The sequence below is a fragment of the Homalodisca vitripennis genome, chromosome 2, assembly GCF_021130785.1.
Source record: "Homalodisca vitripennis isolate AUS2020 chromosome 2, UT_GWSS_2.1, whole genome shotgun sequence".
Taxonomy (NCBI): Eukaryota; Metazoa; Arthropoda; class Insecta; order Hemiptera; family Cicadellidae; genus Homalodisca; species Homalodisca vitripennis.
The window spans coordinates 213,998,283-214,016,676 of record NC_060208.1 but is presented as its reverse complement, the minus strand read 5'-3'; the positions used below and the strand labels follow the sequence as shown (position 1 = coordinate 214,016,676).

The following is an 18,394-nucleotide window of genomic DNA, read 5'->3' as shown; positions in this document are numbered from 1 at the left end:
GATTGGGGGATGTTTATTTACTCTGAGGTGATAGAAGATATGTGGTCTTGAACGGGAACTTCATAAACAAAATGGGAAAAGGAGTTCAACTTAAAAATAAAGTGCACTACACTGACCACCACTGGACAGAATGGATACTACAGCGACAATCAGTCATTAGGGTTTAACTTTAATGAAGGTTTAGTTATTCTGCATAGCAAGCTGGTAATTGTGTTCAAAAGTGTTAGGACTCAACAAATTTTAACTGTACAGTAGAGAAAAGTTGTTATTATAAAGTTTGCATTATTCATACTTAAATGAACTAAATGTGTAATTTGAACTATTGCACATTTTCTTATCGAGAAGTCTTGCACACGGACGTTTTATTAACCTAAAAATCAGATTCACTATTATAAATATTGTTTATTGTTTAATTGAAAACCGCAGTCTCCGTGCTTGTTTCTTTGTTGTAAAAATATTAACTTAATTTATCACCAAAGAAATTCTGTTTTTTTTTTTTTTTACTTATTTAGAATTCGAAGATGTGATAAGTACAAGTTCTGATAATGGAATACACCTTTATGCATAAATTTTCATTTTCGTTTTTATAGTTATTTTTTTACTCTCTGTATATTTAAATATATCTAAAAGGCATGCAGTGTTATGAAATCTAACTCAGTGAAACTCTGTTATCAAATGGAATTAATTCATCTCATTAATAAACTGAGAAAAATACAAGAACCTGGATATACGGCTTCCTTGCATTTGTATGGTGGCAAAAAAGTACGGATGTCTTATTTTACCGGGCGGAGTTAGGGCTTAGAAAATCCGTAACTTGGGTATTAAATGGCATAAAGATGACTTTCGAACCACCACCAACGGCCGGGCAGGCGCGCTGCTTGCAAGGAAAGGATCGCTCAGGGGTCACCCATCCAAGCAGTAGCCACGCTCGACGTTGCTTGATCCGGTTATCTTGCGATAACCGTTGTACCCGCTATGCTGCGTAATTATCTATTGGTCATACATCTCACAGTGGGGTATTGCTGCAAATAGTTTGAAAAATGCCTCTGGCAATGCAAATGAGTAAATACTGAGTCGCAACTTACTACTATCTTAAGAGCCTACATACAGGCGTGGTTGTATAAGAACTATTAAGAACCGCCTCTCATTGTAGGTGTAATTAAGGATAACACCAATTCTACCCACGTACTGGAAATAAATTAAATTGTTACTGTAATTAACAGTAATTGAATGAATTAGTGTAATCAATTCTACAGCGTTGAGAACGTCGCGTGTTGTTTCATTCTGTTTACTGTTGAGACTCTTCAAATATTAGTCCTTTATCAGATTACTACCCTGTATTTGCTACATGAGTAAACACGGTGGCTTCGTTGTTATTAATCTATTGATTGAATAGACAACTATTTATATCACTACAATATATGATTACTCTGCATAACGATCCTTTTCTGATGTTTGATACAAAATTTAAAGTCTGCAGCTTTTTATTGTAAATAGGAGAGGCCGATCCTCTTTTAAGCCTTAAGTCCAATTTATTAGACCGCTCGGCTGTCGGCACTCAAAAACTTAGGGTTAAGATAGATGGAAAGATGATTAAATTAATTTTTTTAAACACATAATTTAACCCTTTTAGTGAGTCTAATTAGTAATCACCTGAGCCTTTAAATAAGCAACAGCAAAATGAACATTACTTGTAGCCTTAGTTGGTTCTGAACGACTTTCGTTGATACGTTTTAATGCATAAATTAATGTATTTATTTAAATATAACCTAAGTAAATGTAATGGGCAAGACTTATTCCAAATGTCTTAGTTACTTAATAAAAATTTGATCATACGAAACAAAATAGCTGGCATAGATTGAGTGCGACCGTTAATTTTATAATGAACCAAAGAAAATGCTCGGAAATTGTCCGTACTTAGTACGTATACATCATAATAGATAAAAAAAACTAATAATGTATTTATTACAATAAGGATACGGTGAATGCATACGATAAATACTCTAAAGTCGTAATTGGATTAATAATTTTATCTCGTTCCATAAATAACTTGACTCAAAAACTTGTCACCGATGAAAATAATTATAAGCTTTCAAATTTAACAGTTTCCTAGTTGTAAGTTACCGCAGCAGCAGTTGCAAACCAGTGATAAAGCCTCTTTTAAAAGCGGATTTTACAGTTCTAGAGCACGAAAAACGGATTTAGAAAGTTGGAATCTTCTCTCACTGGATTACCTTTCAGAGTGTTCCCAGTAAAACTTTTGGATCTGAATACTTCTACTTGGCGTTTTACAGCTGTTATCATAGTAGTGTTAATTTATTATTTGAATATGGTCGGTTAGACAAGTTACAACTTGTAGTCACATTACTCTACTCCATGGAAAGTGTTAATATTGTTTCATACTTGTTTATTTGTCTCTTGCAATTTGGTCTGTTTGCCTCAAAATGCGCAGGAGAGGGAATTTCTTAATGGAAGAACCCAAGATTCGTGAGGTTTGCTATACAATATTGCATAATCAGTTAGCAGGTGTCGTGTGTGGCCCACAACACAAGACATATAGCTTATAAGAGAATAATTCTTAATAAAGGAATCCAACTTGCGTGATGTTTACTATACAATATTGTACAATCAGTCAGCATGTGTCGTGTGTGGCCCATAACACAAGGCATATAGCTTATAAGAGAATAATTCTTAATAGAGGAACCTAAGATTCGTGAGGTCTACTATACAATATTACATAATCAGTTAGCAGGTGTCGTGTGTGGCCCACAACACAAGACATATAGCTTATAAGACAATAATTCTTAATGGAGGAACCCAAGTTGCGTGAGGTATACTATACAATATTACATAATCAGTCGTGTGTGGCCCACAACACAAGACATATAGCTTATAAGACAATAGTTCTTAATAGAGGAACCCAAGTTGCGTGAGGTTTACTATACAATATTGCATAATCAGTCAGCAGGTGTCGTGTGTGGCCCACAACACAAGACATATAGCTTATAAGAGAATAATTCTTAATAGAGGAACACAAGTTGCGTGAGGTTTACTGTACAATATTGTATAATCAGTCAGCATGTGTCGTGTGTGGCCCATAACACAAGGCATATAGCTTATAAGACAATAGTTCTTAATAGAGGAACCCAAGTTGCGTGAGGTCTACTATACAATATTACATAGTCAGTTAGCAGGTGTCGTGTGTGGCCCACAACACAAGACATATAGCTTATAAGACAATAATTCTTAATGGAGGAACCCAAGTTGCGTGAGGTTTACTACTATACAATATTACATAATCAGTCTTGTGTGGCCCACAACACAAGACATATAGCTTATAAGACAATAGTTCTTAATAGAGGAACCCAAGTTGTGTGAGGTTTACTATACAATATTACATAATCAGTTAGCAGGTGTCGTGTGTGGCCCACAACACAAGACATATAGCTTATAAGAGAATAATACTTAATAAAGGAATCCAAGTTGCGTGATGTTTACTATACAATATTACATAATCAGTTAGCAGGTGGCGTGTGTGGCCCACAACACAAGACATATAGCTTATAAGACAATAATTCTTAATGGAGGAACCCAAGTTGCGTGAGGTTTACTATACAATATTACATAATCAGTCGTGTGTGTGGCCCACAACACAAGACATATAGCTTATAAGACAATAATTCTTAATAGAGGAACCCAAGTTGCGTGAGGTTTACTATACAATATTATATAATCAATTACCACGTGTCTTGTTTTTGGCCCAAAAGACGAGACCTATATCTTATAACGTGCTTATATTCATTAGTTGTGGTGGGAGAAAAATTATCAAATAAACTTTAACCGTTTGTATTTTCATGCATATTTAATGGCACGAATCCAACCAATGCCTACTTTATAAGATATGATACAACATATTGTATAACAACATTAGCTAATGATATTTGTCGAAAAACAACTAAATCATTTTGCTAGTTTTTGTTATATCACCGATCTGAGTTTATGTTTTTTCTTAAACGTTCTTTTTAAAATATCTTAAATATGTAATTTACATGGTTGTACTTCACATAGATATGATTGTTTTAAGACGCATTACAATATAATATTACATTCTCAACGGTTTTAGAATGACTGTCATTATAACTAACAACCCACAAAACAGTTACTATAAGAAAATTAAATTAAAATGCAAAATCAATATTTTTAGAATACTGCATACAAGATTAATTTATTAAGATAGGTCGGAGTCCAGGATAAAATAAATAAGAAAACTTAATGTTACTACTATTATATAAAAATTAATTGTAAATAAATGTACACCTTTGTGATAAAAGCAGTTGGAGTAATTTAGATAATTTGGTAGGAAAACGGCTTCAAAACATCGTTTCTTCCACATTTCAGTTAAATTAAGATATGAATCTTGGTTTTATAATTAATACTTTAAAAATACATTATGTGTACAGATAATTAAACGATAGGCAACACCTCAGACTATTTCATATACTTTTCAAAGATCCAAAATGTTTCCTCAATTTTTAAATTTCACTGCCGTCCTTATACAGAGTTGTACAGCTACTGAAACCTGAGCATTAATTTGTACCTACTACCTACTAAAACATGTCTAAACAAGTATTTTTGATAAACATTAAACAATATTATATTCACTTAATATATATAATTTCCACGAAACATATGATAGTAATTGGGGGATTAATTTTTAACTCCATAAAAGCTAACATACATTTTTCCCAAGCTTAATAGACTTTATCAGAGGAAAACTATTTATCATAAATGTGGTGAAAAGGAAACCCGGAAAATGGGGAAAAGCCTAGCAGTTGCATTTAAAAGTTAATTCGTGTTCCCTCACAGTGAAGAGAAACATTGGGATAAAATTAAAGCCCATTTTTTAATTAAAATTAAAATTAAAATTTAAAATGGTAATCAAGAACCAAAGGATATGAAAAAAAAACTGAGACCCGCTCCAAATATAAATCTACTGTAGAAGATTATTTTATGTTATAAACGTATATAATGTGAGAAAAAAGACCAAATATATTGATGTTGTAAAGAATATCACAGTAAATTATTTTTAGCAAAGCGAATGTTACATGTTTTAAGTAAATTATTTTTAGCAAAGCGAATGTTACATGTTTTAAGTGTATCTAGACAATAATATATTTAATAAAAAAGTAAAATATAATATATTAATAATAATTTAATTTCCATTAGATAATTAAATGTTGTATGAGAAATGTGTTTTAAATTTAAACAAGATTTTCCATTAAACAGAAGACAGATGCACGGCCAATTTCTGCTGAGTGTGGGAAGCTTTAAGGTGCGACGTACCGTGCATTCTTACAACAATAGTTTCATCTGGGACAAACTTGCCTTACCCATAATATTAAATTTCCTCTTACCCGGTGTAAAAGTTTTTTTTTATTCATTATTATTTAACCTCATCTTATCTAGTCCAGAATATCGTACTACTTATAATTAATTGTTGAATTAAATCTCATTTGTAGCACAGTTCTTAATTATAGAATTACATCTTATCCTGTGCACAATTTCCTTACTCAATCATATCTGATGAAAAATTTTGCTTACTCATAAGACTTTTTACTTATAACGTTCGATTTTCATTTCAAAAATGATATGATGCTAATTTGGTTTAACAGTAAAATTCTTTAAGTATCGGCTGTTCTTTACTTATTAATTATCTGAATAGCACGTAAATTGCTTAGAAGGTGTAAATAATTAAGTAAATGCATTCTATTACCCATAATGCTTCCAAGACCCAAGCCGAAAAGACTCGAATGGAAAATCAATCACAACGACCTAAAATCAGTGTAATTTCACCTTTCGTGTTTCTTATAGTTCTTCAGACTTTTTCTTGTTTTCCTGCTTTCGAAAGTTATATTTTAGTGAAGCTTGAATAAATAGTGTCCTTAGTATTTGTAATTATTAATAGTATTTGTCCTTAATAACAAACTAACGTTTGAATATTTATTTAACCCACATATTCTTATTAATTTTCCTAAAATAACTAAAGTGTTTGTTTTTATTAAAAAACATTGCTAGTACTATGTGTCACTATATATTTAATATTCTATTATCACAAAATTATTGTATATTGTGGTTTCTTGAAAATGTCTATAGTGAAAATTACAATAACCAATCAGAAAAATACTAATTTCCAATCCTACTTGAATTTTTTATAGATTAATTATTATATCCACTATTTAGTCCTGAATGTCGTATGCCACCTAGATCAACGTATAGTGGCATGTAGCGAACGAGTACAGGATATGCAATCACTGTCTCACAGAGTCACCGTCTTGCAATCGCATGTCTCGGAATGGATTCATGCCAACCTCTTCCCACGGTACATGTTTCTGCTTCATTGCCAAGTTCTATGCAATTTTCAGCCAACCAGATCAACGTAAAGTGACGTGAATCGACCGAGTGCAGGATATGCAATCACTGTCTCGCAGAATGTCACCGTCTTGCAATCGCATGTCTCGGAATGGATTCATGCCAACCTCTTGCCACGGTACATGTTTCTGCTTCATTGCCAAGTTCTATGCAATTTTCAGCCAACCAGATCAACGTACAGTGACGTGAATCGACCGAGTGCAGGATATGCAATAACTGTCTCGCAGAATGTCACCGTCTTGCAATCGCATGTCTCGGAATGGATTCATGCCAACCTCTTGCCACGGTACATGTTTCTGCTTCATTGCCAAGTTCTATGCAATTTTCAGCCAACCAGATCAACGTACAGTGACGTGAATCGACCGAGTGCAGGATATGCAATAACTGTCTCGCAGAATGTCACCGTCTTGCAATCGCATGTCTCGGAATGGATTCATGTCCAACCTCTTGCCACGGTACATGTTTCTGCTTCATTGCCAAGTTCTATGCAATTTTCAGCCAACCAGATCAACGTACAGTGACGTGAATCGACCGAGTGCAGGATATGCAATAACTGTCTCGCAGAATGTCACCGACTTGGAATCGCATGTCTCGCAATGGATTCATGTCAACCTCTTGCCACGGTGCATGTTCTGCTTTTTTGCATCGTTCCATGCAATTTACATCTTATTTAGTTAATCACATGAGATGCTTATGTTACCCTAACTGCTCCATAATGTCTTGTCAGTTACAATTGTGTACATATCTTTCGTAGCATGTTGATTATGGTTGTAGTAGTACACACAAGATGTTTCTAATTAGTTGTATATTATATTCCGCATGTTCTTATAGGTACCGTATAGTTTGAAAGGAAAGTATTTGCTGAATGAGAATTTAATTCTTTCATTTTAAGCTCATGTTGTTGTTAAACCTTACTTTTGCAATGTTTTAGTATGCCATTTTCAAACATTAAATATAATTTCACGAAAACTGTTATTTTAATTAAGTATTAAATCCATTGCCGTACATTTATATTCAAAATGTTGCGATTTAAATCATAAACTTCCAGTTTTGTTAGCATATAAAATAAGATTAAAAATTAAAAATGGAAAATAGCATTTACATTCTAGGCTACAAAGTGCCGTTTATGTGGTTATCGTACCTTACTAACTCACCCTGACTATATATTTTTAAATAAGTATCTCATTTAATTCGTGACTCAAAAACATGTGATGTGTATATTAATCAGAACTTTTCACTTGTTGCAATATTCTAATAATTGTTACATGAAAAATATATCAGTTAAAGTAACTCTGTGGAACACCATAGCTATAATTATTAATGCTGATTAGTTTTATTAAATCACAACTTTAAAATAAAACAAACAAATGTGCTATATACGTTATTAGAGTAATGAACAACGGTTTATGTATTTAAACATGTGTTTCGCTAAACTATAACTTATAGTTTACACAATATTATGATAATTAATAACGCATTATTCAGTAATTAGCTACAACATAAACATTTTGATCATACCTCTCGTGCTATTATATTAAGTGCGTAATACAAAATGTAATTATGTAAATTAATACAGCATTTCATTTTCCGCAATATGCAAATTAAATTGCATATTAATTAACTTTTGTAGTACATTGCACTTAAATAGATATTTTACATTATATTTGACTTTCATACAATATACATAAGTATTTTTCAAACTTCTTTATAACATTGTGTTATAACTAAGTAAATGCATAGATAGCCTTCAGTGATTTAAAAGAATCTTCACATACATAGTAGATAACAAGGATATTTCATAAAATTCTTATTCGCTTCACCCCGTTAAAATTTGCGACAATTTGGCTTTTCTAAATGATGGCGAATATAGTAGTAATTATACCCAAATGACGAAGTGGCGCAAGACATCAGCTGCCCTTAGCTCCGTTGAAGAAATTATGCAGCACAAGAGCTGTGCAGGAGGTCAATGTGTACATCAACGTAAGACATCAGCTGCCCTTAGCTTCCTTGAAGAAATTGTGCAGCACAAGAGCTGTGCAGGAGGTCAATGTGTACATCATCGTAAGACATCAGCTGCCCTTAGCTCCTAGCTCCCTTGAAGAAATTGTGCAGCACAAGAGCTGTGCAGGAGGTCAATGTGTACATCAACGTAAGACATCAGCTGCCCTTAGCTCCGTTGAAGAAATTGTGCAGCACAAGAGCTGTGCAGGAGGTCAATGTGTACATCAACGTAAGACATCAGCTGCCCTTAGCTTCCTTGAAGAAATTGTGCAGCACAAGAGCTGTGCAGGAGGTCAATGTGTACATCAACGTAAGACATCAGCTGCCCTTAGCTCCCTTGAAGAAATTGTGCAGCACAAGAGCTGTGCAGGAGGTCAATGTGTACATCAACGTAAGACATCAGCTGCCCTTAGCTTCCTTGAAGAAATTGTGCAGCACAAGAGCTGTGCAGGAGGTCAATGTGTACATCAACGTAAGACATCAGCTGCCCTTAGCTCCCTTGAAGAAATTGTGCAGCACAAGAGCTGTGCAGGAGGCCAATGTGTACATCAACGTAAGACATCAGCTGCCCTTAGCTCCCTTGAAGAAAATTGTGCAGCACAAGAGCTGTGCAGGAGGTCAATTGTGTACATCATCGTAAGACATGAGTTGCCTTTGCTCCCTTGAAGAAATTGTGCAGCACAAGAGCTGTGCAGGAGGTCAATGCGTACATGAACGTAAGATATCAGCTGCCCTTTGCTCCCTTGAAGAAATTGTGCAGCACAAGAGCTGTGCAGGAGGTCAATATGTGTACATTAACCTGCAGTCTGCCGGACTACCGCAGTATTTCTCAGGTCGCGTTCACCTCAAGTAGAAAATTCTTCTGTTATTATGTTTAATTCGTATGTTTTACACAGCAATAGTAATCCAGTTTAGCCCATTCATTTAAAACGCTGATACTAACAATAAATACTTCGTTTAGTAGATTTATTTAGTAATTTTTTGTTGTACGCAGGGAGAAAATACAAATTCGGTACATGCTTCACTTCTCAGAAGTTATGTCAAAATTTCGAAATCAATAAATATAATTAGCGCAAAAAGTATTAAAATTTAATTACCTTTATTATCCAGGCGTATGCTGAATGAAAAGTTGAACAGGTCAAATTCTGTCATTTCAATACAAGAGTATTTATATATCAAACTACACCAAATAACAATAATAAATAGTACATTTCATGATAAAATTACATTACGTTATGAAAGTAACACCACCAATCTAAATATTTTCTCAGAATTGTATGTTTCAGTTCTTTTATTAAATCAAGCAAGACCCAAGAAAGAAGAAAGGAAAAAAATATTCGATAGTGACCATTTAAGTTATTAGTTTTTAAATATTCTGGCTAAAATTTGATTTTTCAGATTAAAACGTTCTATGGGATAATATGTTGGTTGTATGATGTGCCCCAATAGAAATGTAATCATGCTTAAATTAAATGACATAATTTTGTACAGAATTAACCATAATACAAGATATTAAACTGAATGATTCCATTTTCAGTAAAAATAAAACAAAATCACTATTTCCTGTTTTATCTCAAAGAGAAAATTAAAGCGGAATATTTATTTGACATTCTTAGTAGAGAAAAATGAGAAAATGTTAAGACCTTGCTAAAAGTGAGATAATTACAGTGATATGAAAGATATAGGTAATAGGTTAATAAAAAGGTAATAAAACTATCTCAAATTAGCCGTATGTCAAGTTACATATATGATTATTCCATGTAAAATTATTCTAAAGGGCGTCGGAACTACATCGTGTATAACTTCAAAGATACAACTTATGGGTATTGTTGTAATTAAAAAAACATATTCGAGATTTAATTGGAAGCGATAAAAACCTGAAAATTTAGTTCTCTTAATGAAAAATAAATTAAAACATATTTTCTCACGAGTTTTGTAACAATTTATGCGTTCTGATGTATATGTTAAGGAAACGTTATGTCGAAAAGATAGGAGAATATTTTTAATTTGATGAATTATTACAGTATACGTCAAATGAACATTGTTTGTACGAGAAATTCGTCAACAGCAGGAAAACGTAACTACAACAACCATATTCAAAATGGCTGCCGCTTATTCTCTGTACAGGAATAAATGAGTACATGTTGTCTTAATAAACAATATGGTATGTTCCGACGTAGTCTGTTTGTCTTTTCCGTAACCATCCAACGAGAAGACTAATTTGAATTCACTACATAAATTTTAGGATTTTATTCTAAAAATCTCATATTCATTAATATTTTGAGATGTACAGAAGTACTTTTTACAGAACTGTTGTAATCAAGAAAATATGTAGAAACAACAAATTTGGTCATTTAATACAACATAATAATAATAATTTTCCGTTAAATGTATGCGCTGTATACGAGTATACCGTTACAACAAAATAATAGATTTTGTTAAGGGAATCGCATTAAAAAAATGGAATATGCACAAAATAAGCGGATTGGAATTTGTGTATATTCAAGCCTACATATCATCTGACTGATTATTTTGAGTAGGAACAAAAACATTTAACGAAAAGTTATTTATTTTATTCATAAGTCACTGAGCCACTAGGTTTGCGATAGTGCAGCACTAACTTATTATGCCATCAAATATTATAAAACAACGACAGTAGTTTTATTTTAAAATGTATTTCTTTTGTATTGCTGATTAAAATTATGCTAATATGTAACAATTAACTGTATAAACAAGTTTCACATAACGATAAGAGAATTATCTTTAATCTTTTTCTTAACATGTACCAATTAGAAAAAAATGTTCGATTATATGTATTAGGGTTCACATTCACATCGAATGTTGCCTTAGTAACCAGACGGGCAGTTAACTAAGTCTTGTACAGACACTATGCTGTATTACATTGTTTGCATGTAAAGGAATTCAATATCAACAAACGTGATTTAATATAGAAGCATTCTTATAAAATATTACATTTACGAGTATTTATATTTTTGAGTGCTCTAACTACTACCATTCTACAGGAAATAGTGAGAAATCGCAGGATTATATAGTCTGTTTTTACGATCATATCTGCATAAACATAATACAAATCAAATAAGTTGCATTCATACGTATAATGAATAAAATAGGGCAAAATTTTGAGCACTGAGGTACTCCAGAACTGGTAACGTACCTCATAACAAATCTCCATCAAGTTCGAGGCAGTCAAATCATCTTCCATGAAGCCTTGCAAATGAGAAGATGTAAGAAAAGGGGAAGATGTAGCGTCTTATTTTTAATCAATAATATATCAATTTATATATATATATATATATATATATATATATATATTGATTATTATTGATTAAAAATAGCATTGTATAGTTTAGAAAATATTTTAGGAGTCGAGAGATTTCGCGGGTTTTCTTTAAAATTATAATGACTGCTGTCATTTTTGAAATGGAAGAAAACTGTCCTCAAAAAACTCCATCTAGACAATTATACAAATCGTCTAAAACGCAGTTCTGAAATCGTATAATAAACGCAGGTATAGTGTCAGTCCCACAGAATTGGCCAGCTTTAAGGGTTTATGGCAATATGGCAAAGGTAAAATGCAAATCAGCGTTAAACGCGGGTACAGTATCAGTCTCAAAGACTGGCGAGTTTTAAAATTATTCATGGCAGAGGTAAACTCGACATCAGCGTCAAACGCAAGTACGGTTTCTGTCTCACGGACTGGCGAGTTTTAAGGTTATTAACGGCAGAGGTAAACTGGACATCAGCGTTAAACGCACGTACTGTGTCAGGCTTGGCGAGTTTTAATTTTATTCACGACAGAGGTAAACTGGGTATCATCGTTACATGCAGGTACAGTGTCTGTCTCACGGACTGGCGAGTTTTAAGGTTAATAATGGCAAAGGTAATTTGGACATCACCATTAAACGCACGTACTGTGTCAGGCTTGGCGAGTTTTAATTTTATTCACGACAGAGGTAAACTGGGCATCAACGTTGCATGCAAGTACAGTGTCTGTCTCACGGAATTTGTGAGTTTAAGGTTATTCACGACAGAGGTAAACTGGGTATCATCGTTACATGCAGGTACAGTGTCTGTCTCACAGAGTTGGTGAGTTTTAAGGTTATTCTCGACAGAGGTAAACTGGGTGTTATCGTTACATGCAAGTACAGTGTCTGTCTCACGGAATTTGTGAGTTTTAAGGTTATTCTCGACAGAGGTAAACTGGGTATCATCGTTACATGCAGGTACAGTGTCTGTTTCACGGAGTTGGTGAGTTTTAAGGTTATTCACGACAGATGTAAACTGGGCGTCAGCGTTATATGCAGGTACAGAGACTGTCTTACAGGCTTGGCGAGTTTTAAAGGTAAATTCATGGCAGAGATAAACTGGACATCAGGGGTATACGAGCTCCATCTGAAGAACATAGCTGCATATTGAAAAGCATAAATAACTATGATGAGTCGCATCTAAAATTGTTCAAATCGAATTCCTTTCAAGTGGTGAATACTAACTGTTTACACACATTTTTAAGTTCTTACAGTACTTACAACAAACTAGTAATTATTAAACATTTTTTGGTCGTTTTCTTTTTAGCTGCAACATTAAGTAGCCCGCTTAAAAATTAATGTCAGAATAGTTCACGAACATGATTTTTTCTAACTGGACTTTATAATTATTATACTCAGTATGAACAGATATTCAATAAATTAGTCATTTAGATCAACAGTATATATTTTATAGGAATACGCGTAAAAAAGCTAGTCTAAAATATAAGATTTAGAATATGAGCAACATAACATAATTCAGTCAGACTTTATCATGTATCTTTTTGATAATAATCTTAATTTATTATTTTGTTTAGCTTATGTAGTAGAGTAGCAGTTACATAGAATTTCCCTTTTACTATTATTAATGTTATTAAACAATATATTTGCTAGTCACAATATTTCAAATATATTAGTCATAAATTGGTTATTAAAGACCAAACAAATACAATATTTACAAAAAATAAAAATAAAATTAGTGTTTGAAACAAATATTATTGTTTACAATTATGAGAGTATAGGATGCAACGGGTGAAAGAGGCAAGGAATAAAAACAAGAGGAAATATTGAATTTAGTTATGGTTTAATTAAGAGAAAGAAAAACAAAGTGCTTTAATTATCGTCGTGTCTGAACATTTATTAAAAAATACAACAAGAAAATGATACTTTTGGATAAACGCATTTAGGAAATGTATAATATAAAATATACATGTACTCAGCATATTGTATAAGACTACTTTGCCTACCCTCATCAAGTTATTTTGTAATAATTATCAATAAACCGAGAATTAAACTCTAAATTAATATATCATAGGATGAGAAGTATATACTGTTTTCATAACAAAGTTTACCGTACAGAATTAATAATTATAAAAGTATTCACTAAATGTTTAAACAGATATTTCTGGTATATAAGATTTATTTTATTCAGTTAAAAGCTACATTTTTCTCAAAATAGTAAAAATTTTATAAAAAGCTTTAATTAAATACAAAAATATCGTCGGTGATGGTTTCTTTTTAACGAGAAACATACATTACTGCCAGTTATAGTAAAGAAATTACCTATCTTGTACATTATCGATATATTTATTATAGAAGAAAACTTATATATTGTTATGTAATCAGTTTTATAAAGTCATAAAAAGTCTAATCTGTTTGATTTAAAGCAATATTCCCTCATATCTAAAATATTTACAGCACTTACAAGACAATAGCCTACTAATATGTAAAAAAATTACTTTTATTCAGACCATTACTTTTTACTGGATTACACCACCTTATTTTAGGATTTAAGAGAACTACAAGCCAAGTTGTTATTCAAAATTTTCGAATTAAATTGGTTAATATAATTTTTTTTAAATATACAAACTAGTTTAACAATACAATAGTAGGAAAAGACGCCGTTGCGTTGGTAAAGAAGTACGAGAGGTAGGTAACGATTTGTCATTACGTTGATTATCCTCCAGTAAGAGCTCAGAATGTCAGCGCTACCGCATCCAATGATTGGAATCCATTCCAATCCCTTGTAGAAACCACCATTAGATCCGACCTTGCCAATGCGGGCAGTGCAGTAAAGTTGGGTTTATCCAATGGCGCACGTAATGAGAAGCAATGACAATATTTATAAATAAATAAATTAATGTATAAATCTTTATGTAAGCTATGTGTAACTTTGTTGTTATAAACAATAAGAGTATCTCAAAAATATTTCACGTTCTCGTCGATTAAAAAAAGATGACGTAGTTTATATTGTTTTTTTTATTTAATAACAGGCTTTATTTTTTTATAAATAATAATGACTATGAGTAATTAAATATGCAAAAGTTTGCAAACCTATATTATAGTGTGTATCCGCACGGCAAGTCGCATGATTTATCCAACTGCGGGAGGCGAAGATCACAGAACCACCCACTCACGCTTTCTACATAAGACCTGATGAGAGCGCGCACGCACTCGCAATCACAACCTGTCACACCCGCGGTCACGACTGGACTGCCGCGGTGCGCCACCTCCTCCCCTCCCCACAGCACCACCTCTCTCCCCTCCCCACAGCACCACCTCCCCCGACACCCTTCCGCCCGGCCGCCCTCATTACCATTCCATACTCATAACTTATCATCTATTATCACGCAATTATACAATGTAAACAAGCGACTCACAAATAGACAGCGGTTCGTCTGAATGGCATTAATTACGCATTATTCATCGCTAACCGCCGAATACATGGGGAGGCTCGGCAGAGGACGGGATTGATTAGCCGCTATTGTTAGCCGAGGGCGCGTTAAATCGATGACGTTTCTTTGTTTCCGGCCGGCTCAAGTGATAACCGGTATTTATGGCTTGTGTGACACGGGCGTGTGGGCGGCGACCCGCGGCGTCGCGACGCCTGCTCGTCACTGGAGGCACCCCCTGCCTATGGCATCTGTTATACCGGTGGGACTAATGCTACTAATTAAATCTACATCTGCCTTATCACTGATAATTCTAACTCTTCTAATCGAATTCAACGTCGGTTAACGATTTATATTTTGTTCTTTCAGAGAGTAGAGCCGATTGAAATCGGTAAAAGTTTTTGAATGAAATTGCAACGGATTTTAGAGGACAAATACAATTATATGAAAGAAACGTTAATTTGGAAAAACCAGAACACAATGGAACGCTTTTAACATTATCAATTTGTTTAATTAGAAAATGCGTAACTTTACAATAGGTTTATTATATTTTTAGCTTGCTTTTATTTCACATAAATATATTTTTGAATTAAAATTGTTCGTAATTTAAAACTTTAAGTTACATTGTCGTGAATTTTCCACACGCTAGGAACTTTAAGAGCTGAAACTGCTTGTCACTGAATCCTCACAGAGATAGTAAACTTCTTGAAGCTGAAGATTCTAGAGGTATCTTCCAGATTTCACAGAATAACGTTGTGAGAGCTTTCAGAACCATTGAGTATTCAGAGGCCGGAACCCATCCCTACCTCAAATCTTACGGAAATTGGGATCTCTGTGGCCGAGCTCTTTTTGAATCCCAGAGTCCTTGTTAGCCTAAATTCCTTGCTGGATATTTCTATTTGACCGATAGTTTTAGAGGCCGGATGGTGCCTTCGGTTTTTCAGATTCCAGAACTTTTTACAGACTAAAACATTACAAAGGCAAAAAGACTCACGCGGGAAGTCCCCATAGGCCAAGGATTATCGAAAGGTGGAAACCCTACAGACTACGTTATTTTAGAAGCTGGAGTACTTATGATTAGGGGATTCTAGAAAGTTTGAATACTTAGAGGTTTAGGTTTTCAGGCCGGTGGCAGTTCAATAATTCCAAAAACTTCTGCAGTGCGGAAGTTTAAAGAGACAGCGAACTGCCAAAGACCAGAACTCTGCTGTATAAAACTTATAAAAGATGAAAGCTTCCCAGGTGTTCATATATGAAGGAGCGCCCAGAAACTGTTTCTTTAAACACTAATGCGCTTTTTGGTGCAGCCGAATTTCATAAAAAAAGATGAGTAAGACAAAGAATTTTACAAAACAACTGTAATCTAAGCAAGTTTTTACATTAAGAATCATTTCACTAGTCCATATTTTATGGCTCAATTATCACACACATTTTGTATTAAGTTAGTGTTGAAAAACAAATCAAAAAATTAAATAAAAACTTGTAATTTGAAAATGATAAGGATTGGAATATAAGATTCCTTAAGTCAATCAATAATACATAGTGTGTTTACTTATTGTGTGTCGGTTAACAAATAACTCCGTTAAATTACACTAAGGGCAGATAAGAAGCCCTTCGTAATTGGCTGTTACCTGCACCTGCTCAAGTCAAACCTGGAGATCCCTTACCGTAAAAAGTAGTAAAAAAATGTGGTGTACAATTAAAAGCTTTTACTACTCTCGGTCCTCCAAAGGAACGTAGCGACAAGAATTCGCGAACAGTTAAAATGCAACCGTGATATCGCTAGAATCACTGTGCGTAAAAGTACAAACAAAACTTTGTTTGCCTCAATGAAATGTTAATTACATTCATAAGATGTTAGCTTTTTAACCTAACCTCTATTACCTATTGTTTAATAATACAAATGGAATAAATAATGGGTTTGTCAGAGGCTTCTTAAAATACTCGTTCAACATTTGATGTATTTCATGTATATATATATATATATATATATATATATATATATATATATATATATATAAAATTTAATGTATTTTTCAGCAAATCTTTAATTTACTTATACATATATATATATAAGTAAATTAAAAATTTTCTGGAAAATACATTAAATTAGGAACATTAACATTAAACAACAAAAATAAGTGTAAAAACATTTAATAATTTTATCCAAATCCATCGTGACCAACAAGAACTGGTGTAGTGGTAGGTTAGTCCAAATTCGTCATTACCACCAAGAATGCTATCGACGCTGGTCCTCTCTACTCGCTAACTCTTGTGTGTGGTTGTATCCAATTGATGACGGTCCTCTCTATTCGGTAACTCTCTTGTGTGGACGGATGTTATCGATGATAGTCCTCTCTACTCGCTAACCCTGGTACACAGAGTAATCCTATCGACGCTGGTCCTCTCTACACGCTAACTCTTGTGTGTGGATGGATCCAATTGATGACGGTCCTCTCTATTCGGTAACTCTCTTGTGTGGATGGATGTTATCGATGATAGTCCTCTCTACTCGCTAACTCTGGTACACAGAGTAATCCTATCGACGCTGGTCCTCTCTACTCGCTAACTCTTGAGTGTGGTTGTATCCAATTGATGACGGTCCTCTCTATTCGGTAACTCTCTTGTGTGGACGGATGTTATCGATGATAGTCCTCTCTACTCGCTAACTCTGGTACACAGAGTAATCCTATCGACGCTGGTCCTCTCTACACGCTAACTCTTGAGTGTGGTTGTATCCAATTGATGACGGTCCTCTCTATTCGGTAACTCTCTTGTGTGGATGGATGTTATCGATGATAGTCCTCTCTACTCGCTAACCCTGGTACACAGAGTAATCCTATCGACGCTGGTCCTCTCTACACGCTAACTCTTGTGTGTGGATGGATCCAATTGATGATGGTCCTCTCTATTCTCTAACTCTCTTGTGCGGATAGATGTTATCATTGATAGTGACCTCACATATTTGAAAATTATTATAGTTACCATCTTGTATAGTAAGTATATAGTTGGTAGATTCTATAAAAGATCTATGGAATGTCACTTTTATGCAATGACAATGCCTTTTCTCATATATGCTCATGCTCATACTCCTTTCCAGTAGTTTACTCCCATCCTCCGCTTATACTGCTCTTCAAGATCGTAGTTTTTAAAAACATACAAGAAATTTCAACAATTCAAGAATTTCCACTAAAAATTATGAATTACAATCTAACATACTTGTAGGTCTTGATCAAAAACATTTTGAAA

The 18,394-nt window shown here is 33.8% G+C and overlaps 1 protein-coding gene across 1 annotated transcript in view; it reads right to left on the bottom strand.

The window, feature by feature from the left end:
* LOC124355391 (lachesin-like) overlaps positions 1–14,982 on the bottom strand; it is a 66,423-nt gene extending 51,441 nt beyond the window's left edge. Inside the window, exon 1 of the mRNA XM_046806517.1 lies at positions 14,808–14,982. The gene's annotated coding sequence lies outside the window, so the exon portion shown is untranslated. The remainder of the gene's footprint in view (positions 1–14,807) is intronic.
* Between the last annotated feature and the right edge of the window lie 3,412 nt (positions 14,983–18,394).